At 33.6% G+C, this 26,189-nt stretch overlaps 2 long non-coding RNA genes across 4 annotated transcripts in view; both read left to right on the top strand.

The window, feature by feature from the left end:
• The window catches only part of LOC136066602 (uncharacterized), a 28,270-nt gene extending 17,715 nt beyond the window's left edge, over positions 1–10,555 (top strand). The window contains exon 4 of the long non-coding RNA XR_010628126.1: positions 10,349–10,555. This is a non-coding gene — a long non-coding RNA (uncharacterized LOC136066602). The remainder of the gene's footprint in view (positions 1–10,348) is intronic.
• Positions 10,556–13,393: 2,838 nt separating this feature from the next.
• LOC136066601 (uncharacterized) lies at positions 13,394–24,540 on the top strand. Of its 3 annotated transcripts, none has more exons than XR_010628123.1 (10): positions 13,394–13,980; positions 15,086–15,295; positions 20,600–20,653; positions 20,803–20,998; positions 21,640–21,698; positions 21,843–22,321; positions 22,391–22,607; positions 22,721–22,829; positions 23,845–23,911; positions 24,443–24,540. It is a non-coding gene; the product is annotated as an uncharacterized LOC136066601 (long non-coding RNA). The 3 variants fall into 3 exon arrangements; XR_010628124.1 differs by having other exon boundaries at positions 24,438–24,540; XR_010628125.1 differs by lacking the exons at positions 13,394–13,980; positions 15,086–15,295 and adding an exon at positions 15,324–19,639 and having other exon boundaries at positions 20,600–20,998.
• Positions 24,541–26,189: the final 1,649 nt, after the last annotated feature.

The following is a 26,189-nucleotide window of genomic DNA, read 5'->3' as shown; positions in this document are numbered from 1 at the left end:
GTCATGACTTAAGATAGATTATATTCTATGCTCACATGTTCATGCATTTCACACGCCCATTCATTCGTATATCATATGTTCTTACTTGCCCCTATGTTTATGCATTCTACATGTCAGCCCTTAGGTTGATTTTACATGTTCACATAAAATGGATTTCCTCCCAGGAAAATATAATTGTCAAGTCACATTCTTCTCACAGTTTATAAACATTTAACCATTGTGTCCCTCTGCGGTCTCTGTGTCTTTTTGCATGAGAAAAATGCATTGATGGGAATGAGTGCAGACTGAACTTGTTATGCTATGCTTTTGTATTTCAATTGACTTGATTTAGAGTTTCATTCTTCCCTTGTGAGACGGCTGGAACCTCTGTGGGTAATGTTTTTTCGTCTCTTTTTTATTGAGCATTAAATGTGATTTTGGTTTGGGTATTGTGGGTGGATTGGTTTTGATTAGATTTTTTTTTTTTTTTTTTTTTTTTTTTTTTTTTTTTTTTTTTTTTTTTTTTTTTTTTTTTTTTTTTTTTAAGTTGAGGTTGTTTTTCTTTTCATTTGTGATTGAGATTTTCTACTGCACTCCCCATAGAATTTTGACTACCCATTTGATGTTTTCATCGAATTTGATTCTTGATTGACGTTTTCTGCTTTGAATGATGTTGGATTAATCCGGATGAACTGTGTACTTTAATTTTATTTTTCAATCTGTATGCTTTCTTCTTTATGTGTTTTTACTTGCTGCTCGTTATTAATTTATATAAGAGGATGTAGTTTATGCCTTACCGGTTACGGATATCAATATAATTTTTATGCATGGTTTTATGCCTAGCTTTGGGATGGCTCTTCACATGAGGAATTGTTACATCTATGGAACCAAATGAGGGTAATTTTGTTGGAACAAATGGAGTTTAACTACTCTATTTTTATTATTATTATTATTATTTTTTGGTTGGTTAAGAGGAATTCTGATGATTAGTTTTGTTGGTGATAAAAAAGGATATTTGGATGACCAATTTGAAGTTTGAGCAATTCAGGAATTTCAAGATGACAACAATGTGTACACTTTGTGGGCTAAGGTTGCAGGATGAAACTGGTGTGGCATTGGGTTTCATTCATCAGGTTACCTTCTTTGAGTTTAGACTATTTGGTGGAGTTATGAATTTTGGTTATCCTTCGTTGCATATTGGAAGACAGTTTCTACGATATTTTTAAAATTTTCTGTTTGTCAAGGTTTCGTCCACTTCCGATGAGCTGTCACTGCTGATTCACGATGCAATGATCCCCTAATATGATTTTTTATTTTTATAAATTAAAACTGGAGAGATGTAAACTGACTTTGAACGTATAACTCCATTCCTATTTAAGAATAATAGTAGCATAAGTATAGTGATGATCTGTTTTCATTGTTTCAAATTATAATTTGTTTAAGCTTGAACATATTTTGGCACTTACTAGTTATGACATAATTATCCAACATATGGTTTCTTTTGCACTATATATCGTTTTGCATGCTCTTGATCTATTATGTTTGCAACTTGATGCTTTTGTGCCCTTGACTGCTAATTGTTCTATTGGTTTCCTTCAAATTACTATTAGGTCCTGGGATAGAAGGCTGTTAAATCCTGTGCATACTCAACAACTCCCTGACCACTGTTATTCTTTTACAGTGTGGCATCCGCTGATGGTTGTTGGTACTGCAGATCAGAATCTGATAGTTTTCAACTTGCAGAACCCTCAGGTAACATTCTCATCTAATGAAATGAACCAATAATGATTTTATTGCATCTTTCTTTGGCAATCAGATGCTTCATTATTACAAAACAACATTTTTGTAAGTCTGGAAGTAGTGTTTTGCACTTGAAGTTTGATCAAGGTTGAGAACTTTTTTTGTCTATTTTTGATATGTAGATCTAGGCTTCTAGAATATGATCATGTAAGAGTATCTGCATGGTATTAGGGGATATCAACTTCTAGCTTTAGCTTATTGGATAATCTTATTTTTGGTCTTTTCTGACCCTTAAAATTCAATGTGTTTGGACTTGATAGAAAACATGATAGGGTGGAGGGTCCTGGCTTCAAATTTGTATTTCCAACTTCTTATTATTATAAATTTATCAGCTGCTAATCGATTGACTGTATGTGACATTAACTTTCTGCTATTGTTAGCAAAACCTTTTTTTCCGATTCACTCTTCATTTATTTATTTTTTCCGAATAAATTAAAGACAGTGATGATAGTCATTATTCAATACTTTCTTTAGCTTTTACTGCATTCCTTAAACGGCTGTGAAAGCAAATTTTGGGCTGAAAACACAGGAAAAACCCAAGTGGTCTGTGGCCAAGAGAGATGCTCACAAGTGCTGGAGCAAGATAAATGGTTTCTATGCAGTATAGAGACCTTTTTGTATCAACATCCTAAATGGTTAGAGCATTTTTTTTTTCATAACCACCAGAATTTGGATGGTGAATTTTAATCTTATAACCATGACTCCTTACATATAATTTGTGGGGATTCTAGTAGCAGGACTCACAAGTGCTTCCTCATTTCCTGTTGCTAAGGATTCTCTTGTGAGTCTCACAAACAAAATATGATACATTATTTTGGTTGGCATGTTTCTTTGTTTGCTTTGTATGGTTCAACAAATGGGTGGCTTTATTGTCTAATCACTGCACAAGTGTGATTCTGGAAATATGTATATTTTGTTGACATAAACGTATATACCTGGTATTTTGATAAATATATGGAAGCTTTGTGTTTATCAAAATATATATATATATATATATATTTCTGGGGAAGCTTTGTGAACTGGGTATGACCGGTTTTTATTTTTATTTTTTTCTTCTTCTTCCTTTATGTGTGCCCCATTTAGGAATGGAATAGGTTTCTTTGTTGTTTCTCATTTCAATTAGTTTACTGTCTCTTTATACCAGAAACTAAACTACACAAGTATTTTGTGGTTTGCATCATGGTGATATGAGTTGAGTAACTACTTTGTTGTTTCAATAAGCACAAGTAGAACTCCAAGCTTCAGTATAAAAGTAGTTGAATTTTACAATGGCCTTTTAATGCCTTTTCATGGGATTTACAAATATCCTTGTTTTGTACTTGTATTGTTATTAGAAAGTTTATATGTACATAATAATGAGCAAATGGTTGAGATACCATGAAATTTGAAATGAAATTGTGTTTGAGTCATTGAGAGTGCTCATTGTCTTATCTTCCTTTTATTTTGCTTTCAATTTTCAAGTCAAATCATGGTGCAAGCTTCAGTAACTTCTTTGTTGTTCCTTTGAAATTGGACAGTCTTATTTATTTTGTATAGCATTAAGAAATTCAATAAAGCTAGACACAATGAAAACTCAAAAATTAGCCTACTACCTCACACTTGGCCCACCTCAATTTAAATTATAAATTTTTTTAAGGGTACCTCTTTGCATGGATTTTAGGCTTTGGATATTGATGCTTTAAAGTTCCATGGATATTTTTGAATAAACTCTCTTGTTAACCCAAAGAAAGTAAATGAACATTAGAAATTCCCAAATTAGAACTTTGAGTAAAATTCCATTTCAAAATTCCTCATTCGGGCACAACATTAGTTTATCAACCAAAAACAAGCAGGGAACATTTTTTTAGTCTGTTTTCCATATACAGCTAGGAGGAATAGCTATCTGGGCTTTTATATTCATTTTTCCAGTGATGTTTAGTGTCTTATTCATCAGTTTATTTTTGTCTTGTGGCAATATGTTTATATTGTAAAAACACAATATGGATTCATTTTTGCATTTTTGGCTGTTGATTCTTTTAGTTAAGCAACATAATTCCAATTATTTAAAACTTTTTTATTTTTCATAAATGATTTTTTGGTAACTTCATTAATCTTGTAGGATATCACTACATTTTGGAATCAGTAGCCGTTAGCTGCAAGGGAGTATGCATCAAACACTATAATTCCAACTTGCTTAGTTGTCGTGGACATTTCCAATGGTGCTAAGATATTATTGATAACGAAGTTCTCCTTTTTATCAAAGTCCTGATAATGGCCTCTACATGCTTCCATCAACCCCACAGGTTTTTGAAGCTATAAAGGAACTATTTGATGTTAATTTTTAAGGAGGAGGTAATCTGTATATTATTCTCATTGACATTCAAGTCAGATGGTGATAATGTTCTCATGGCTTAATGGGATTCCCAAAATTGATTACTAGTAACTAATTATAATGTCATATATTTATGGGATTCAAATTTTCTTTATGCTTTTGAACCCGTGAAATTTTCTGTAAAAGCATGAATCCATGAGCTGTTGAACTTATCTTTTTAATTGCATCAGGCACTCTTGGGGTCCATGGGGGCTAATGGATCTACTAGATCTGAAGCTGTTGCTGCTGTAGAAAAGAATGCGGCTTTATTGACTGCAAGTGCTGGCTCCAGGGATCTATCTGCAATTACATCAGTACGCCGTGTTTCACCTGCCCTTCCATATGCTGTGGGTGGGTTTTGGTCATTAATATAGAAATGCTAGAGTCATGGCTTATATACCAGGCCTAGTTACCTTCTTGGGTGTTTTAGATGTTTTTAAATATTTTAATAGTTTTTTTTTTTTTGTTTTGAAAACTTAAAATAAACAAAAATATATGTTTATACACAACATAGGTATAAAATACTAGGAAGCATGATTATTGGAACGGGCACATGTATGAGGGAGGGAGGGAGAGAGAGTTCACAAAATTACACTCGACCCCAAAACCTCTCAAAATTAAGTTTTAACCCCAAATTTTTTTCAAATTACATTTTTGACCCACAAATTTTTCAAATTACATTTTGACCACAACTTTTCCAAATAACAAAATTATAATTTTATCCTAAGGTTTACAAAAATAACCAAAACCCCCCTAAAGTTCAAAATTTGCACAAAAGTACATGAGGTTATAAGAATCACCATTCCAATACTAAATTTCAAAATAAAAAGAATTTTCTTCAAGCACAATAAAATTGTCAAATGTCATTCTTATTGAACTTGATAAGTATTTAACCTTTATATCCCTTTGTTGTTTCTTTGTCTTTTTGCATGAGAAAAATGAGTTGAAATGAAAAAGTGCTAATCGAACTGATTATGCTATGGTTTGGAATGAGGTTAGTTGTATATAATTCAAGAATGCAATTTACTTTCGAAGCCAATGTCATGCAATCACATGCATAGCTATACTCTTTAATGTTATTTTCTACCATAAATTGCTAACATGCCCATGCATTTCACATGTCATCTCCTAGATTAGATTATATGTGCTCACATGCTCACATATTTATGCGTTCATTTGTCATCACTTATGAAATATTATTGCCATGCTCACATATTCGTGCACCTCACATGCCCATGCGTACATATATCCTTACTTAGCCTTAGCCCATGACATGTTTCAGCCCATGACATGTTGAACACGAACACGGCTCGTTCATTAAATGGGTTAGCCGTGTTGACCCGAATATGATCCGAATTCATTTAGCCTTAACCCATGACCTGTTTACAATCGGGTTAGTTGTGTCAAGTTCACGGGTTGTGTCAGATTTTGCCACCCCTATTTAGGTTTTTAGGGTATAGGATCTAGAGTGATCCATATATGCATTCATTCATTTGTCCCCAATTTGGATAGATTATATTCTATGCTCACATGTTCATGCACCTTACATGCCCATGCATTCATATATCATGTGGTGTCACTTGCCCATATGTTTAAGCATTCTACTTGTCATCCCTTAGGTTGATTGTACATGTTCACATGTTTCTAAAATTTGTCAAATGTCAAATTCTTATGTTTTCCATTTGTAAGCATATAAGCTTCATGCCCCATTGTTGTCTCTTTGTGTCTTTTTGCATGAGAAAAATGCGTAGAAAGGAAAAATGCCAATTGAACTTGTTATTCTATGCTTTGGAATGAGGTTAGTTGTATTTAAATCAGGAATGCAATTTACTTTCCTAGCCATTGCCATGCAATCACATGCTAGCTATACTCTTTAATGTTATTTTATAACAGAAATTGCTCACATTCCTATGCATTTCACATGTCATATCATAGGGCAGACTTTATGTGGTCACATACTTACATATCCATGCATTCATTTGTCATCACTTTGGATAGATTATATTCTATGCTCGCATGTTCTTGCACCTCAAATGCGCTTGCATTCAATTATCATATGTTCTCACTTTCCCTTATGGTTCTGCGTTCTACATGTCAGCCCTTAGGTTGATTGTACATGTTCACATAATTGCATTTCACATGTCATCTTATAGGGCAAACTTTATGTGGTCACATGCTCACATATCTATGCATTCATTTGTCATCACTTAGGCTAGATTATATTCTATGCTAACATGTTCATGCACCTCACATGCCATTGCATTCATATATCTTATGTTCTCAGATGCCCTTACGTTTATGCATTCTACATGTCAGCCCTTAGGTTGTTTGTAAATGTTAACATAAAAATGATTTTCTATATGGACAATAAAATTGTTAAATGTCATTATTCTCACCCTTTATAAGCATGTAACCATTGTATCCATTTGTTGTCTCTTTGTGTCTTTTTGCATGTAAAAAATGCGTTGAAGGGAAAAAGTGCAAATTGGACTTGTTATGTTATGCTTTGGAATAAGGTTGGTTGTATTTAATTCAAGAATGCAATTTACTTTCCTAGCCAATGCCATGCAATCACATGCATAGCTATACTTTTTAATTTTACCCAGCTTGACTCTTCTTTTTTGTTTGTTTGTTTGTTTTTGTACTTTTATTTTTATAAGTAAGTTATGCCTTACTGAATTATAGTTTATTGTTTCTCAAAAAATTTTTTTTTTTTTTTTTTTGTGCTTTCATATGGTTTATACTAATGAGTTTTTCTTGTGCTTTCATAGCCAATTTTTTTTCTGATTTTGTTGCTAATTGTGATTTTTTTATTATTCTATATATTTGAACATATTTTGGCGGCACTTACAAGTTATGACATAATTATCCAACATATGGTTTCTTTTGCACTATATATCGTTTTGCATGCTCTAGATCTATTATGTTTGCTACTTGATGCTTTCGTGCCCTTGACTGCTAATTGTTCTATTGGTTTCCTTCAAATTACTCTTTGGTACTGGGATACAAGGCAGTTAAATCCTGTGCATGCTAAACAACCCCCTGACCGCTGTTATTCTTTTACAGTGCGGCATCCCTTGATGGTTGTTGGCACTGCAGATCACAATCGGATAGTTTTTAACTTGTAGAACCCTTAGTTAATATTCTCATCTAATGAAATGAACCAATAATGATATTCTTGCATCTTTCTTTGACAATCAGATGCTTCATTATTACAAAACAACAGTTTGTAAGTCTGGCAGTAAGGTTTCGCACTTAAAGTTTGATCAAGTTCGAGAACCTTTTTTTGTCTACTTTTGATATGTAGATCTAGGCTTCTAGAATGTGATCATGTAAGGGTATCTGCATGGTATTAGGGGATGTCAACTTCTAGCTTTAGCTTATTGGACAATCTTATTTTTTGCCTTTTCTGACTCTTAAAATTCAATTTTCTATTGCTTTTACGTGTTCCAATGAATCATTGATTCTTCTCCACACCCCATTCCCCCAGTGAATAATTGATTTTGTGTGCATGTGTTTGGACTTGATAGAAAACATGATTTGGTGGAGGGTCCTGGCTTCAAATTTGTATTTCCAACTTGTTATTATTATAAATTTATCAGCTGCTAATTGATTCACTGTATGTGAGATTAACTTTTTGCTATTGTTAGCAAAACCTTTTTTTTCAGATTGACTACTTCATTTATTTATTTTTTCGGAATAAATTTAAGACAGTGATGATAGTCATTATTCAATGCTTTCTTTAGCTTTTACTGCATTCCTTAAACTGCTGTGAAATCAAATTTTGAGCTGAAAACACAGGAAAAACCCAAGTGGTCTTTGGCTAAGAGAGATGCTCACAGGTGCTGGAGCAAGAGAAATGGTTTCCATGCAGTATAAGACCTTTTGGGTACCGGGTTGATAGTGCCTTGAAAGACATGGCAATTGTGATGAAATAACTGGATTGATTTGATGAAGCAATTGAGGCTATCAAATCTTTTCGTCATCTTTGCTCTAATGATTCTCAATAATCACTTGGCAATGTGTAAGTTGAACTCTACAAGGTAAATCTAAAACCAGTTTTATCCAATAAATAGTTTCATATATTTTACTTGCTATTCTTTGTCATTTTCCTTTTAGCTAGTTACATATATTGGGGCAACAACAAGAAGAAAGCAGGAGTGTCAGGTTGGCGTGCATGGCTGAGCAAGTGTAAATGGTGAGTGCTAATGCTCTTAAAATTGAACAAGTACAGAACTACTTTCAAGGTGAAATTATTGAGAAAAGAAAGTTGGGTGAGTGTAAAAAGGGAAAAAAAAATTGTGCTTAAAGAAAGTGGTAGATAGTGTTGGCACTAACAAGAAAGAAAGAAAAGAGTACTGATGAAACATTTTGTTGCAGCTTGGCTTTTACTTTAATCCAAGTCTGTGGTTTCTACTTGGGGTTTGTATGCAGAAACTGTGAGAAGCAGCTCATTTTCTGAAAGGTTCTTTTGGGTTTATTTGGTTTCTTTTGCTTTTGGTTTTACTTGTGTGGTGGGGGTTACTCCTCAATGTCCAGACTTTAAAGTAGTTCACTTCTCATGCATATAGCCTCAAAGGTTGTGTCACTGTTCCACTGAACTCTTTTTGATTCTTGACTTCCTTCCTTTATGTGTGCCCCTTTTAGGAATGGAATAGGTTTCTTTCCTGTTTCTCAATTCAATTAGTTTACTGTCTCTTTATACCAGAAACTAAACTACGCGAGTATTTTGTGGTTTTCATCATGGTGATATGAGTTGAGTAACTTCTTTTTTGTTTCAAGAAGGCACAAGTAGAACTCCAAGCTTCACAATAAAAGTAGTTGAATTTTACAATGGCCTTTTAATGCCTCTTCATGGGATATACAAATATCCTTGTTTTGTACTTGTATTGTTATTAGAAAGTATATATGTACATAATAATGAGCAAATGGTTGGGATACCGTGGTATTTGAAATGAAATTGTGTTTTGAGTCATTGAGAGTGCTCATCGTCTTATCTTCCCTTTATTTTGCTTTCAATTTTCAAGTCTAATCATGGTCCAAATGCCAACAGACTGAATTCAAGAGAATCACTTCACCTCTAAAGTACCAGAGAAGATGTGTTGCTGCCTTTCCAGATCAGCAAGGTTTCTTAGTATGCAATTGCTTGTAATTACATTGAGTTTAAATTGTCTATTTATGATTATCACTATTACTGTCTCATTTTAATGGTTGACAAAACATTTGAGTCTTCTACTCCCTAATTTTGATAATTCTGTATTGTTGGGATATTCTCTAGGTTCCCAATGTGGACATTGTAATCTATTTGTTGAAAAATGAAAACTTTGTTCTTAGTGTGCTCTATATAGATGCACAAATAGTTGATAGATCATATTTTTTGAGTGGTGTTTGAATTTAGACATTGATAGATTAGGGAACTGAGGCTGATTGTTTGTGGTTCAACTAGGGTCTTATCTAGGGTAGGAGCTTGATAAATTTCTAAGATTGCCTATGTGGTCTCGTAATCTATTGAATACACAATCTTTTCTTCCTCATATGCAGTCTTTGACCTGGTACCTTTCTAAGAAAATCTGATTCTCTCTCTCTCTCTGTCTCTCTCTCTCTCTTCCTGAATGCTCTAAGTTATCCTTAAATAGAAAGTGGTTCTCCAACAACTAGAAAAAAAAAAAAGCACTTTTCTTGAAAATTCAAGAAAAGGGTTTGAAGATTTTCTCAGTAAGTTGACTGCCAGATTTGAATTTTAAGAAAAGGCTACGTGGAACAACAACAAGATGGGGTTTTCCATGCCGCCTTTGGCATGGAAGTCGAGGCTGATGATGTCGCCCCTGAGATTTTTTTTTGTGCTTTCATATGGTTTAGACTAATTGGTTTTTTCTGGATTTGGATTTGTTTGAATTGAATTGCAAGTTCCTGTTGCTTTTTGGAATTTCCTGGTTCTTGAATGTTATTGATTTGGTTCTTGTTATGGAAGCTTATCCTAAAAATATTGTGAGAAAAGAGAAGTAGTAATCAAGGAAAGATTTCTCAAAAAATTTTAGGAGTAGCCCAAAAAAATGCATCTGAACTGTGCTGATCATATAGATTTTAGAGATCGATTTCTTTCTTCCATCAAAATTTCATAGTTTTCATGTTTGAAGATTATCCATCTAGAATTTTTGTTATTTTCCATTCTGTATTGATTATATATATATTATTAAATATTTGTTTCTTCAACTACAGTTGATAGACAAGGATCCAAGAAAGGCAACTTTCCTGTTCTGGTCTCCCATAAATGCTGGGTACCGGGTTGACAGTGCCTTGAAAGACATGGCAATTGTGATGAAATAACTGGAGTGAGTTGATGGAGCAATTGAGGCTATCAAATCTTTTCATCATCTCTGCCCGTATGATTCTCAGGAATCTCTTGGAAATGTGTTAGTTGTACTCTTCAAGGTAAATCTAAAACCAGTTTTATCCAATAAATAGTTTCATATATTTTACTTGCTATTCTTTGTCATTTTCCTTTTAGCTAGTTACATATATTGGGGCAACAACAACAAGAAAGCAGGAGTGTCAGGTTGGCGTGCATGACTGAGCAAGTGTAAATGCTGAGTGCTAATGCTCTTAAAATTGAACAAGTACCATACTACTTTCTAGGTGAAATTATTGTGAAAGGAAAGTAGGGTGAGTGTAAAAAGGAAAAAAAAAATATGTGCTTAAAGAAAGTGGTAGATAGTGTTGGCACTAACAAGAAAGAAGGAAAAGAGTACTGATGAAACATTTCGTTGCAGCTTGGCTTTTACTTTAATCCAAGTCTATGGTTTCTACTTGGGGTTTGTATGCAGAAACTGTGAGAAGCAGCTCGTTTTCTGATAGGTTCTTTTGGGTTTATTTGGTTTCTTTTGCTTTTGGTTTTAGTTGTGTGGTGGGGGTTACTCATCAATGTCCAGACTTTAAAGTAGTTCACTTCTCATGCATATAGCCTCAAAGGTTGTGTCACTGTTTCACTGAACTCTTTTTGATTATTGACCCAAATAGATTGGAATTCTAGCTAGTGTAAGATTTGGGTAACCTTTCTTTTCAACTCTGTCTCTCTCTCTCTCTCTCTTTCTTGGCCTTGCTTTTTTTTTTTTTTTNTTGACCTGGTACCTTTCTAAGAAAATCTGATTCTCTCTCTCTCTCTGTCTCTCTCTCTCTCTTCCTGAATGCTCTAAGTTATCCTTAAATAGAAAGTGGTTCTCCAACAACTAGAAAAAAAAAAAAGCACTTTTCTTGAAAATTCAAGAAAAGGGTTTGAAGATTTTCTCAGTAAGTTGACTGCCAGATTTGAATTTTAAGAAAAGGCTACGTGGAACAACAACAAGATGGGGTTTTCCATGCCGCCTTTGGCATGGAAGTCGAGGCTGATGATGTCGCCCCTGAGATTTTTTTTTGTGCTTTCATATGGTTTAGACTAATTGGTTTTTTCTGGATTTGGATTTGTTTGAATTGAATTGCAAGTTCCTGTTGCTTTTTGGAATTTCCTGGTTCTTGAATGTTATTGATTTGGTTCTTGTTATGGAAGCTTATCCTAAAAATATTGTGAGAAAAGAGAAGTAGTAATCAAGGAAAGATTTCTCAAAAAATTTTAGGAGTAGCCCAAAAAAATGCATCTGAACTGTGCTGATCATATAGATTTTAGAGATCGATTTCTTTCTTCCATCAAAATTTCATAGTTTTCATGTTTGAAGATTATCCATCTAGAATTTTTGTTATTTTCCATTCTGTATTGATTATATATATATTATTAAATATTTGTTTCTTCAACTACAGTTGATAGACAAGGATCCAAGAAAGGCAACTTTCCTGTTCTGGTCTCCCATAAATGCTGGGTACCGGGTTGACAGTGCCTTGAAAGACATGGCAATTGTGATGAAATAACTGGAGTGAGTTGATGGAGCAATTGAGGCTATCAAATCTTTTCATCATCTCTGCCCGTATGATTCTCAGGAATCTCTTGGAAATGTGTTAGTTGTACTCTTCAAGGTAAATCTAAAACCAGTTTTATCCAATAAATAGTTTCATATATTTTACTTGCTATTCTTTGTCATTTTCCTTTTAGCTAGTTACATATATTGGGGCAACAACAACAAGAAAGCAGGAGTGTCAGGTTGGCGTGCATGACTGAGCAAGTGTAAATGCTGAGTGCTAATGCTCTTAAAATTGAACAAGTACCATACTACTTTCTAGGTGAAATTATTGTGAAAGGAAAGTAGGGTGAGTGTAAAAAGGAAAAAAAAAATATGTGCTTAAAGAAAGTGGTAGATAGTGTTGGCACTAACAAGAAAGAAGGAAAAGAGTACTGATGAAACATTTCGTTGCAGCTTGGCTTTTACTTTAATCCAAGTCTATGGTTTCTACTTGGGGTTTGTATGCAGAAACTGTGAGAAGCAGCTCGTTTTCTGATAGGTTCTTTTGGTTTTATTTGGTTTCTTTTGCTTTTGGTTTTAGTTGTGTGGTGGGGGTTACTCATCAATGTCCAGACTTTAAAGTAGTTCACTTCTCATGCATATAGCCTCAAAGGTTGTGTCACTGTTTCACTGAACTCTTTTTGATTATTGACCCAAATAGATTGGAATTCTAGCTAGTGTAAGATTTGGGTAACCTTTCTTTTCAACTCTGTCTCTCTCTCTCTCTCTCTTTCTTGGCCTTGCTTTTTTTTTTTTTTTGATTGGTTTTTGCTGATACCAACTAATAAAAGGAAACAAACTAAGAAAAAGAAAAAGAAAAAAAAAGGAAAAGACTCAAACTTGGCATGAGTTAAGCTTAATTAGGCATTATTGCATGTAATTGGTTACTAGTACTCTATACATACAGCTTTGTGGATTTGATATATGGCTCTTGGTTTTGCTGGGTTTACATGGAGAGTGGCTCTTTGGGGCCTTGTCTTTGTGTTTCCACTTGATATTAGGCATATTTCTTCATTGTGGGGTTTAGAGTCTTACCATTATTGACAATCAAAACATGATCTTCAGCTTCAATATTTTACTAGATTTTCTGTGGTGTATTCCTCAGATTCCTCAGATTTTTCAGTTAAATTTTTAGGTGTGGTGTTGGTAGTTAATGCTTAGTTTTCTTTACAATAATCAACTTTCTTTTAAATTTTTTTTTTCCCCGATCTATCACTCTCTTACACAAATTTATTCCCATTCTGTGCAAAAATAAAGAGAGATACTTGTAAAAAAAAAAAAAAAGAGTTACAATTTCGTCAAATCTATATATATATATATATTAGGAACTGCAAATTTGATCCTTAAAATAATTGTTAGCAAATTTGTGTCACATTTACATGTATTAGGAACAGCAATCCAACTTGGTGAGTATTAAATAATGCTGGTTGTAGCGGCGAGCAATTATTTTGCCTTCCTGATTCATTGTTGTCATTTGAATAAAAGCTATGCGTAAACCTTGACATTGTTTTGGGGTATGATTCCAATCTAAGGTATAATACGGTAATTTTGAACCAAATACAGTGCCACGTTTATAGCATTACCTGCACTGTTTACCAACAGGGAGAAAAAAAAAAAATTATAATTGTTAACTTTGGACTTTGTTTTAACTTCTCTTTCCAATTATTTTCTGATGGTGATTTTTATATTTTATTTGAGTTCATAACAGTAGGAACTTGACACATGCACATTTACTTGGTTGTGAGGCTTAGATTCCATTTCATTGAAACAGCAAAATGTTGGGAAATATTTTCTAATGCAATTATGATACATGATGGTGGGGTCGTGGCGGCTGAGCTTTCTAAAGTGGTTGCTGGTGCTCCATAGCTTATTACCATTGGTGCAGATAAGACATTAACTATATTGGACACAATCTCATTTAAGGTATTGTATTGTATCAATTCCTTGATGCTTTTAAGTTCTTTGAAATGCAATTTTTTTTTTTATTGGAATTGCTTTGTAGCTTTGGAATGTTAGCTTTCCCTATGATTTATATTTTGGGCGTTGTTCGCTTTTGTTTTCTAGGTTTCCAGTTCTGTAATAGGCAGGAGATTTTACAATCAAAATTTCCCTATGGATTGCTTTGTTCTAAAATATCTCTTTAGTATCCTTGTTAGTTAATTTGAAAAAATTGTTTGTGAAGTTGGAGAACTACTTCCTGGCTACTTGCTGCATATTATCAGAATTCTTTTTGGATAACCTTGGTGTATAACAGATGGAAGAGGTTAATAAAACTCATCAATATTGTCGTCTCAGTTGGCACATTGTTATGGTCATTTGTGTGGATCGTTTAGAGGTGATAACCTTATGTTGAGCCTTGTACTTTATCTTGTAACCTTAGGTATTTTTTTTGGATAACATTATTGTGAAACAGATGGAAGAGCATAATAAAACTCATCAGTATTGTCATCCAAGTTGACACATTATTATGGATATTTTGTGGATCCTTTAGAGGTGATAACCTTATGTTTAGCCATGTATTTTATATGTAACTTTGAAAATGCTAGTTTCTGTTATCCCCTCTTTCTTAGAAACATTTATTGTACATCGTCGTACTCCTACTTTATAAATTTTTGTGAATGTTAACATGCCATTCGTGGGGGACCAATTCTTGAGGCTCATTTGTTGTACATAACCTTAAGCTGCATTTCTTGACTGTTGAATATTGTTTTGATGAATTGTCTTTACACAACTTTCTACACATTAGTTAAATCCAATCAAACGGCACTTGACATGTAAATAAAACATAGTAGACTCGCATTAAATTTATTTTGTGAACTAAATACAGAAAGTATGCAAGATATGAGGTAATAATATAGCGAGTGCCTTTTTATCTTTAATTTTTTATTAAGTTTTTGATGGATTGGATATTATTTCAAATTTTGTATGCAAAGAATGGAGGGAATGTGAAAGGAGGGAGGACTGTCCTTTTTATTTATTGAGTGGTATTGGTTGGGCTGCATCATATTTTGCTTCTTTGTTGGTGCAGTTGGAGGTCTAGGCCAAGGAGCGAGGAGCCACAGGGTTGAGGGCTAGCTTGAACACACTGATGGCTGAAATACAGTGTTTGAATAAACTATGTGCAGAGAGGAAAGAAGCAGAAAATTCTTTAAAAAAGAAATGGAAGAAGATTGAAGAGTTTGATGCCTGCAGGTCTGAACTTGAAACCATTTATACTGCTCTTCTTAAGGCTAACGTGGTAAGATATCTCAACTTTACTGTTTGGAGGCATGGTCAGGACATAATTTGTTGTTCCATAGAAATTGGACGGTCTTATTAATTTTGTATAGTATTAAGAAATTCAAAAAAGCTAGACACAACAAAAACTCATAAATTAGCCAACTACCTCACACATGGCCCACCACAATTTAAGTTATACATTTTTTTAAGGGTACCTCTCTGCATGGATTTTAGGCTTTGGAAATAGATGCTTGAAAATCCCATGGATATTTTTGAACAAACTCTCTTGTTAACCCAAAGAAAGTAAATGAACATTAGAAATTCCGAAATTAGACCTTTGAGTAAAATTCCATTTCAAATTCCTCATTCAGGCACAACATTAGTTTACCAACCAAAAACAAACAGGGAACATTTTTTTAGTTTGTTTTCCATTTACAGCCAGGAGGAATAGCTATCTGAGCTTTTATATTAATTTTTCCATTGATGTTTTGTATCTTATCAATCAATTCTTTTATGTGTTGCGGCAGTATATTTATATTGTAAACACAAAATGTGGATTCATTTTTGCATTTTTGGCTGTTGATTCTTTTGGTTAAGCAACATAATTCCAATAGTTTAAAACTTTTTTGTTTTTCATAAATGATTTTCTGGTAATTTCATTAATCTTGTATGATATCGCTACATTTTGGAATCAGCAGCCATTAGCTGCGAGGGAGTATGCATCAAGCACTATAATTAATTCCAACTTGCTTAGTTGTTGTGGACATTTGCAATGGTGCAAAATATCTTATTGATAAAGAAGTTCTGCTTTCTATCAAAGTCCTGATAAGAGCCTCTAAATGCTTCCGTCAACCCCACAGGTTTTTGAAGCTATAACGGATCTATTTGATGTTAATTTTTTTGGAGGGGGTAATCTGTATATTATTGTCATTGACATTCAAGTTAGATGGTGATAATGTTCTAATGGCCTATTGGGATTCCCAAAATTGATTACTAGTTACCTTATTGGGTGTTTTAGATATGTTTTTAAATATTTTAGTAGTTTTTTTTTTTTGGAAAACTTAAAATAAACAAAAATACATGTTTATACACGACATAAGTATAAAATACTAGGATGCACAATTATGGGAACGGGTATAGGTATGGGTACGATACGGCGACATAGCAATCTTTGAAAATTTAGCCTTTACCTAGGAAACACAGGTATGAGTACAACATGGCTAAAACATCCCAAATGAAATGTCCATGCTTCCTAGATAATATATCTATATATTGATACACACACAAATACACATTCATATCTTTATTATGTCGTGTCCTAATTTTTCATGACCCCAAAATTACATGAGAGGGAGAGTTCACAAAATTACAGTTGAGCCCAAAACCTCCCTAAATTAAGTTTTAAACCCCTATAAGAATCACCATTCCAATTCTAAATTTCAAAATAAAAAGGATTTCCTTCAAGCATAATAAAATTGTCAAATGTCATTCTTCTCACACTTTATATGTATTTAACCTTTATATCCCTTTGTTGTTTCTTTGTGTCTTTTTGCATGAGAAAAATGAGTTGAAATGAAAAAGTGCTAACCGGACTGATTATGCTATGGTTTGGAATGAGGCTAGTTGTATTTACTTCCAGAATGCAATTTACTTTCGAAGCCAATGTCATGCAATCGCATGCATAGCTATACTCTTTAATGTTATTTTCTACCATAAATTGCTAGCATGCCCATGCATTTCACATGTCATCTCCTAGGTTAGACTATATGTGCTCACATGCTCACATATCCATGCAATTGTTTGTCATCACTTAGGAAATATTATACGTCATGCTCACATGTTCATGCGACCTCCCATGCACCTCACATGCCCTTGCATTCATTTATCCTTACTTAGCCTCGGCCCATGACATGTTGGACACGAACACGGCCTATTCATTAAATGTGTCAGCCGTGTTGATCCGAATATGACCCAAACCCATTTAGCCTCAACACATGACCTTTTTACAGACGGGTTTGTTATGTCGAGTTCGCAGGTTGTGTCAGATTTTGCCGCCCCTATTTAGGTTTTTAGGGTATAGGGTCTAGAATGTAGGGTGTGGAGTTTAGTGTTGAGATTTTTAGATCCATATATCCATTCATTCATTTGTCCCCACTTAGGATAGATTATATTCTATGCTCACATGTTCAAGAACCTCACATGCCCATGCATTCTTATATTATACGTTTTCACTTGCCCATATGTTTATGCATTCTACTTGTCATCCCTTAGGTTGATTGTACATGTTCACATGTTTCTAAAATTTGTCAAATGTCAAATTCTTAATTTATCCATTTGTAAGCATATAACCTTCATGCCCCATTGTTGTCTTTTTGTGTCTTTTTGTATGAGAAAAATGCGTAGAACTTGTTATTCTGTGCTTTGGAATGAGGTTAGTTGTATTTAAATCAAGAATGCAATTTACTTTCCTAGCCATTGCCATGCAATCACATGCTAGCTATACTCTTTAATGTTATTTTATAACAGAAATTGCTCACATGCCTATGCATTTCACATGTCATCTCATAGGGCAGACTTTACGTGGTCACATGCTTACATATCCATGCATTCATTTGTCATCACTTAGGATAGATTATACTCTATGCTCGCATGTTCTTGCACCTTAAATGCCCTTGCATTCATATATCATATGTTCTCACTTGCGCTTATGTTTTTGCATTCTACATGTCAGCCCTTAGGTTGATTGTACATGTTCGCATAAATGCATTGCACATGTCATCCCATAGGGCATACTTTATGTGGTCACATGCTCACATATCAATGCATTCATTTGTCATCACTTAGGCTAGATTATATTCTATGCTTACATGTTCATGCACCTCACATGCCCTTGCATTCATATATCGTATGTTCTCACTTGCCCTTATGTTTATGCATTCTACATGTTAGCCCTTAGGTTGATTGTAAATGTTCACACAAAAGTGATTTTCTATGAGGACAATAAAATTGTTAAATGACATTTTTCTCCCACTTTATAAGCATTTAACCAATGTATCCCTTTGTTGTCTCTGTGTCTTTTTGCATGAGAAAAATGCGTTGAAGGGAAAAAGTGGAAATTGAACTTGTTATGCTATGCTTTGGAATAATGTTGGTTGTATTTAATTCCAGAATGCAATCTACTTTCCTAGCCAATGCCACGCAATCATGTGCATAACTATACTTTTTAATTTTAATTTCTAGTATAAATTGCTAACATGCCCATGCATTTCCCATGTCTTTTCCTGGGGTAGACTATACGTGCTCATGTGCTCATATTCATGCATTCATTTGTCATCACTTTGGATAGATTATATTCTATGTTCCCGTGTTCATGCACCTCACATGCTCATGCATTGATATATCATATGTTCTCACTTAGGAACGATTATATTCTATGCTCACAAGCTCAGATGTCCATTCTTTAGGGTTTGGGGTATTCAGTTTTAGGGTTCAGGGTATAGGGTATAGGGTTCATGGTTTAGGATTTAAGGTTTTTGGGTTTAGGGTTTTATGGTTTAGGTTTTAGTGTATAGGGTATAGGATTTAGGGTTTAGCATTTAGGGTTTTAGATCCATACACCAATGCATTCATTTGTCGTCACTTTGGATAGACTATATTTTATGTTCACATGACTGTGCATTCATGTATCATATGTTCTCACTTACCCATATGTTTATGCGTTCTACTTGTCATCTCTTAGGTTGATTGTACATGTTCACGTGCTTCTAAAATTTGTCAAATAATTACTTGTCAAAAAAAAAACATTGTCAAATGTCAAATTCTTGAGTTATCACTTTGTAAGCATATAACCTTTATATCCCATTGTTGTCTCTGTGTCTTTTTGTATGAGAAAAAAGTGGAAAATGGAAAAATTGCTAATCAAACTTGTTCTATTCTTTGGAATGAGATTAATTGTAATTAACCAAGAATGCATTTTACTTTTCTAGCCATTGCCATGCAATCACATGCTTAGCTATACTCTTTAATGTTATTTTCAAACATAAATTGCTCACATATTGTTGCATTTCACGTCATCTGATGAGGTAGGTTATATGTGGTCACATGCTCACATTTCCATGCATTCATTTGTCATCACTGAGGATAGATTATATTTTATGCTCACATGTTCATGCACCTCACATGCCCATATGTTTATGGATTCTACTTGTCATCCTTTTGTCAAATGTCAAATAATTAAGTTATCTATTTGTAAGCATTAAACCTTTATATCCCTTTGTTGTTTCTTTATGTGTTTTTGCTTGAGAAAAATGCATTGATGGGAAAAAGTGCGAAACGAACTTGTTATGGTATGCTTTGGAATAAGGTTAGTTGTATTTAATTCAAGTATGCACTTTACTTTCCTAGCCAATGCCACACAATCACATGCATAACTATACTCTTTAATGTTATTTTGTAGGAAAAATTACTCAAATGCCTGTGCATTGCACATGTCATCTCATAGGGTAGACTATATGTGGTCACATGCTCACATATCCATGCATTCATTTGTCATCACTAAGGATCGATTATATTCTATGCTCACATGTTCATGCATTTCACACGCCTAATCATTCATATATCATATGTCCTTACTTACCCCTATTTTTATACATTCTACATGTCAACGCTTAGGTTGATTTTTCATGTTCACATAAAATGGATTTCCTACCAGGACACTATATAATTTTCAAATGACATTCTTCTCACAGTTTATAAACACTTAATCATTGTATCCCTCTGCAGTCTCTTTGTGTCTTTTTGCATGAGAAAAATGCATTGAGGGGAAGTAGTGCAGACCAAACTTGTTATGCTATGCATTGGTATTTCAATTGACTTGATTTAGAGTTTCGTTCTTCCCTTGTGATATGGCTGGAACCTCTGTCGTAATGTTTTTTGGTCTCTTATTTATTGAGCGTTAAATGTGATTTTGGTTTGGGTATTGGGGGTGGATTGGTTTTGATTAGGAATTTTATTTTTTAAGTTGAGGTTGTTCTTCTTTTCATTTGTGATTGAGATTTTCTACTGCAGTCCCCATAGAATTTTGACTACCCATTTGAAGTTTTCATCTAATTTGATTCTTGGTTGACGTTTTCTGCTTTGAATGATGTTGGATTAATCCGGATGAACTACATAGTATATACTTTAATTTTATTTTTCAATCTGTATGCTCTCTTCTTTATGTGTTTTTACTTGCTGCTACTTATTAATTTATATAAGAAGATGTAGTTTATGCCTTGCCGGTTACGGATATCAATATAATTTTTATGCATGGTTTTATGCCTAGCTTCGGGATGGCTCTTCGCATGAGGAATTGTTACATCAATGGAACCAAATGAGGGTAATTTTGTTGGAACAAATAGAGTTTAACTACTGTATTTTTTTTTTTATTATTATTTTTTTGGTTGGTTAAGAGGAATTCTGATGATTAGTTTTATTGGTGATAAAAAAAGATATTTGGATAACCAATTTGAAGTTTGAGAAATTCAGGAATTTCAAGACGGCAACAATGTGTACACTTTGTGGGCTAAGGTTGCAGGATGAAACTGGTGTGGCATTGGGCTTCGTTCATGAGTTAACCTTCTTTGAGTTTAGACTATTTGGCGGAGTTATGAATTTTGGTTATCCTTCGCTGCATAATGGAAGACAGTATATATGATACTTTCAAAATTTTCAGTTTGTCAAGGTATAATCCACTTCTGATGAGCTGTCACTGCTCATTCACGAAGTAATGATCCCCTAATATGATTTTTTTTTTTTTTAAATTACAACTGGAGAGATGTTAACTGGCTTTGAACTTATTACTCCATTCCTATCCAAGAATAATAGTAGCATAAGTATAGTGATGATCTGTTTTCATTGTTTCAAATTGTAATTCGTTTACGCTTGAACATTATTTTCATGGACTAAGGCTTCACAATGCTGAAATTGTCTATTTGAAAGAAGCAGACGAGAAGAATTTATTATGCCATAAGAAGCCTTAGTATTTGGTTTTTGATTTAGATCATATGATGTAAATTCTATTGAGCTTACAAATATGACATCAGAAGAAGAATATCTAAAGAAACAAACATATTCTTTTAAAGGTATATTTGTTATCTTTATATTTTATATATATTTTTTTACTTTGGTAGTGTGCTTAGCATTTTGTATAATCATCTGCTTGGAAGTTATTTAGGGGTGCGTTTATACTTCCTTTGTATGGGGGTATTCATTACCCTGTTAGATTTTCTTTTATTCTCCCATTCTCTCTCACACAATCTTAACTTGCCTTGCATTATTTGGTTCTATAATAACATTTTGCTCATAATGTCTTTGCTTGTTTAGATCCTAAAAAATCTTGTCCGTCTGGCCAAGACAACCAAAGAGCAGGCAAAAGGATTAAGGTTCTTGAGAAAGATTTTTACTTGCTATTATTTGAAAGTTTTCATGGCCTACTTGTTTTACCTTGGCCAATCTCGTTACACTGTCTTTACTAATTTTGACACGAACTCCTTCGCTTTTTATGTGTGTGTGTGGGTGGGTGGTAGGTGGAAGAGCATGCCATCTTAGGTCACCAGTTTTCTAGAAAAAGTGTGCTTTGGCGAAGAAGCATGGTATTGGAAAAGGTTTGACTTTGATGACTTTGGCAAAGAAACATGTTGTTGGGAAAGGTTTGATGATAGTTTGGTGGGCAACCTATCCTGTTGGGGGTGATATATCTACTGGTAACGGTTATACTGAGAGGGAAGTGGTTGTATTTCCAATCTCAACATCTATAGCACCTAAAAACCACTACATCGAGCGAAAAGATCATGACAAGCTCCTTTAGCTTTAAGTAATTTACTTTTAATTTTATGAAATTTTTTGTCCATTTACCTTTCTATATGGGCTTCGTGGATTGATGATCTGATAAATTGATCCTAATGGTTACTTACAAGAGTTTTTTGACAATTAGTTATGTATTTAGACACAAGCAGGTTAAGAACAATCACATGATAGGAGGAAACAGTCCACCAGAAGAAGAGAGGTATGTAATAAGTTGTTATTGAAATTATGTTGTTTAAGTAGTAACATATAACTTCTTGTTATATGCCAGGTGGAACCCAACTAGGATGATCATCTCAAACAACCAGATATAGTAAAATGTGAACTTGCTTTGGAAGGAGCAATATCTCGAGAATACCTTAATCATGTATTTATGCTTTTGGATGATAAAGAGTTGGAGCTGCAAGAGTTAGAAGGAGGACCAAATCCATTGAGGTGTTCAGATCGTTTTGCTGCTAACGGTGTACATGGTTGGTCTCTTCACAAAGGTTGGTTTTGGAGGAAGAATCCGACAAAGTTCTATATCATGTTGAATGCATGTATTATTTTTGTATTTGTGTATTTGAAGTTGTTGATATCTGTAACTTCATTTGATTTGCAGATTTTCTAACTGAGTTTCCTCCAAATTTTGTTATGAACTTAAGATGAAGCAGCCATTCTGTACTCAACTTTGGTATTCTTCTCCAGAGATTGTCAAAAAATTGTTTAAGGTGCATAATTAGCAAAACTTATTCTCAAACTGAATTTTTTAAATTAGCTTTCTACTAAGATATATCATATGCAAAAGATGCTGCATACTGTCTTTCTATTGCAATGGCTATTATAATGCACATGCTTGAAGTCTTATTCATGAATAATTTTTTACCTAGCAAATGCAAGATATACATAATCTGCTATCCCTAATGTTTTTAAGACTCAGATGTGGTTATTGACTGTTTTGTAGACACTAGTTTCCCTGCTTTATGCCGAAAAAATTCAGTGACTCCCTACCTCTTATTTGATCTGCTGTTTAGCATGTCATTTGGAATAGAAAAATTATTTGATCTATTGTTTATATATGTATATATATAAGCTTTTGTTAATTATTATTCTAATTTAGAAAGCTGTCATGTTTATGACTCGGAATTAAGATCGTATAATGTTTAATTAGTTCTAACTGATGGGGGTTGGCTCTATCCTATCGTATAATTTTTATTTATCACATCCTTCTCTAGACTCTGTTCATCAGGTGTTGCAAGACTAAGACATGCTCATTTATTGTTCTGGTTGAAATCAAATTAATGAAATAAGTAATAATGATAAAACTTTTTTCTTGATTCCTGCATTTCCCCCGTTGGATTTAATAGTGGTTGTATGTGGTGGCTTTTTGTTGGGATTATTTTCTTTTGTTGATTTTTATATTTTATCTGAGTTCATAACAGTAGGAACTTGACACATGCACATTTACTTGGTTGAGGGTTAGATTCCGTTTAATTGAAACAGTAAAATGTAGGGATATATTTTCTAATACAAATATGATACATGATGGTGGGGTTGTGGCGGTTGAGCCTTCTGAAGTGGTTGCAAGTGCTCCAGAGCTTATTACCATTGGTACAGATAAGACATTAACTATAAAGGACACAATCTTATTAGTGATCATATATGTCTTATGTATTGCTCTTTTTAATATTGTTATCCTCTTACTTAAAACCAACTGACTTATTTTTTTTTGAGAAACTTTTGTAGTTTGATTGTAGTTGGCAAGTAATATGGAGTTGTCTCTTGCATGGGTTACCAATGTTCAGCTGCCGTTGTAAGTTTGATTTATGGAATCTTCTTTCATATTGTCAATATAGTTGTTTTATGTTCTGTTTGTACAATCTTCTTTGGTAGTGTCAATCTTCTTTGTTAGTCTCAATATATTGAGGGTTCGAGTTCTTGTATATTTCTTCAACTTGTTTTTCTTTGAGCACCTTAAATTTTCACCCAGCTTGACTCTTCTTTTTTGTTTTTGTACTTTTATTTTTGTAAGTTATGCCTTACTGAATTATAGCTTTTTTTTTAATAAGTGCCTTACTGAATTATAGTTATGATGATAGACAATCTTTCTTTGGTTTGTTGATAGAATGAAATAAACATAGCATTAAAGATCTAATTGTTGGGAAATTTACTAACCTAGCCTGCAAGTTTGTTCTAATTGTTTGTTTGTGCTGTCACTTTAATGTTCATTTTAACTTCCATGCAGGTAGGTCTGTTTGCTTATAGTATTATGAATGTGACATACTCTTTATTTTTCTAGCTTTTCTCATTTGGTTTACATTATTTCTAATTTATTGAAGTGTAGATGTCAATGTTGATGCTGAAATCTGCTGTAGTACTTGTGAATGTGATCTTAAAGACTGGAGCTTCAAATATTTTAGTTTACAACACATAAATAAATCGTTGTGGGTTAGTATTATGAATATGCATACTCTTTACTTTTCAAGTTGTTCTTATTTGGTTTACATTATTTCTAATTTATTGAAGTGTTGATGTTGAAATCTACTGTGGTACTCATGAATGTGATCATAAAGACTGGAGCTTCAAATATTTTAGTTTACATTGCAGAAATAATCCTTATGGGTTAGAATTTTGAAATTCAATGGTCTAGTAGATGTACTTGCATTGCTGGCCAGTGCTCATCTTGACCACTACAGCTACCGTCTTAATGTGACCATGATAAAAGTACTTTGTCCATTATAACTCCTAGAAAACAAAAGAAGTGGGAATTTTCGTTTACTAGAGTAAGAAATATGTTTGGAGCCCTAGGATAATTGTATGGTTATACCAAACTTGTTTTAACCGAATCCTGAGCTTTATGAAACCTTAAATATTATCTATACTTCAAGGAGCCAGAGATTGACATGTTCTTCTTTCGAAACTATTGCAATAGACGTACGTTTTAAGTTCACTTTTGGACCTTTGGTGTTTCATTTTGCTATTAGTCGAAGATGTTTAATAGGATGCTTTATACTTCCTTTCTTCCATTTCATATGTATTTTTCACTTTCGAAGCCTGCACACTTGAATCATTGATGAATTATGTTAGTGCTTGGTAGGGATTTTTTTTTTTTTTTTTTTAAAAAAAAAAAAAAAAAAAAAAAAAAAAAAGAGGAAACGCTGAATGATACAAAACGTGGACGCCGAATCCAAACTAGGTCAATGTGAGCATTGCCAAGCACTTCCTACTTTGGGCTTTATAATTAGAAGTTGACAGTGTAGCTAGAAAGTTGTAGTAAGAATATAGAGGTGGAAGAGGAGGAGGAGATCATGAGACAAACCAATTTGGCAACAAATGTTGCTTAGAAATGGGTTATCCTTTTCCAAATAAGTGTTATGAAGTGTTGGTTGAATTAACTGTTTGAAATGTTAAAATTTGTTTTTTAAAATGTTAAAAACCTGTTAAACACACCAACTTGCACATATATATCCTTCCAAGTGAGTCTTAACTTGAGGAAGTATACATTGTTTGGATGAATGATTCCTTATCTCACAAGCTGGTGGAACCCATTAACTATGGGTTCCACAGCTGTGAGGGGGAGAAACATACTCTAAAACACGGTGTATTTTCTCCTTGACTTGACATACCTAATTTCATTAAGTTTGGCATTAAATGGGTTTTGTATTTACAATTTTGTCCTGGCTGTTCTGAATTTTCTCGTTAAAAAAGGTTTATTGCATTGTCAGAGTTATATGATGCTTTTTGGTGGCATGCCTCAATTGTGCTATGCTAGCCAAACAAGTAAATTTGATTAATGTTTGTACTTGTACTTCTAATCAAACAATAAATTAGAATTTATGTCTCTCTCCATTAAATTAGTTTTTTTTTTTTTTTAAGCCAGAATTAAGATTTTAGAACAAAAATCTACCCAAATGAAGCTTCTCAAAAATGGTATCCAAAATTGTCTAAAATAGTTGCTTAACAAATATCTTAAAAGCAACTGTTAACTAGACATTTTAATGTGTACTTCGCACAAACGTTTTTAACTTAAAACTTATCTAAAACCTCAATTGTCATTTTAGCCATGGTTTTAAAATTCATACCGGCCGGTT

Source organism: Quercus suber, unplaced genomic scaffold (assembly GCF_002906115.3).
Source record: "Quercus suber isolate HL8 unplaced genomic scaffold, Cork oak 2.0 scaffold_40, whole genome shotgun sequence".
Classification (NCBI taxonomy): Eukaryota; Viridiplantae; Streptophyta; class Magnoliopsida; order Fagales; family Fagaceae; genus Quercus; species Quercus suber.
This window is presented reverse-complemented; position numbering and strand designations above follow the sequence as displayed.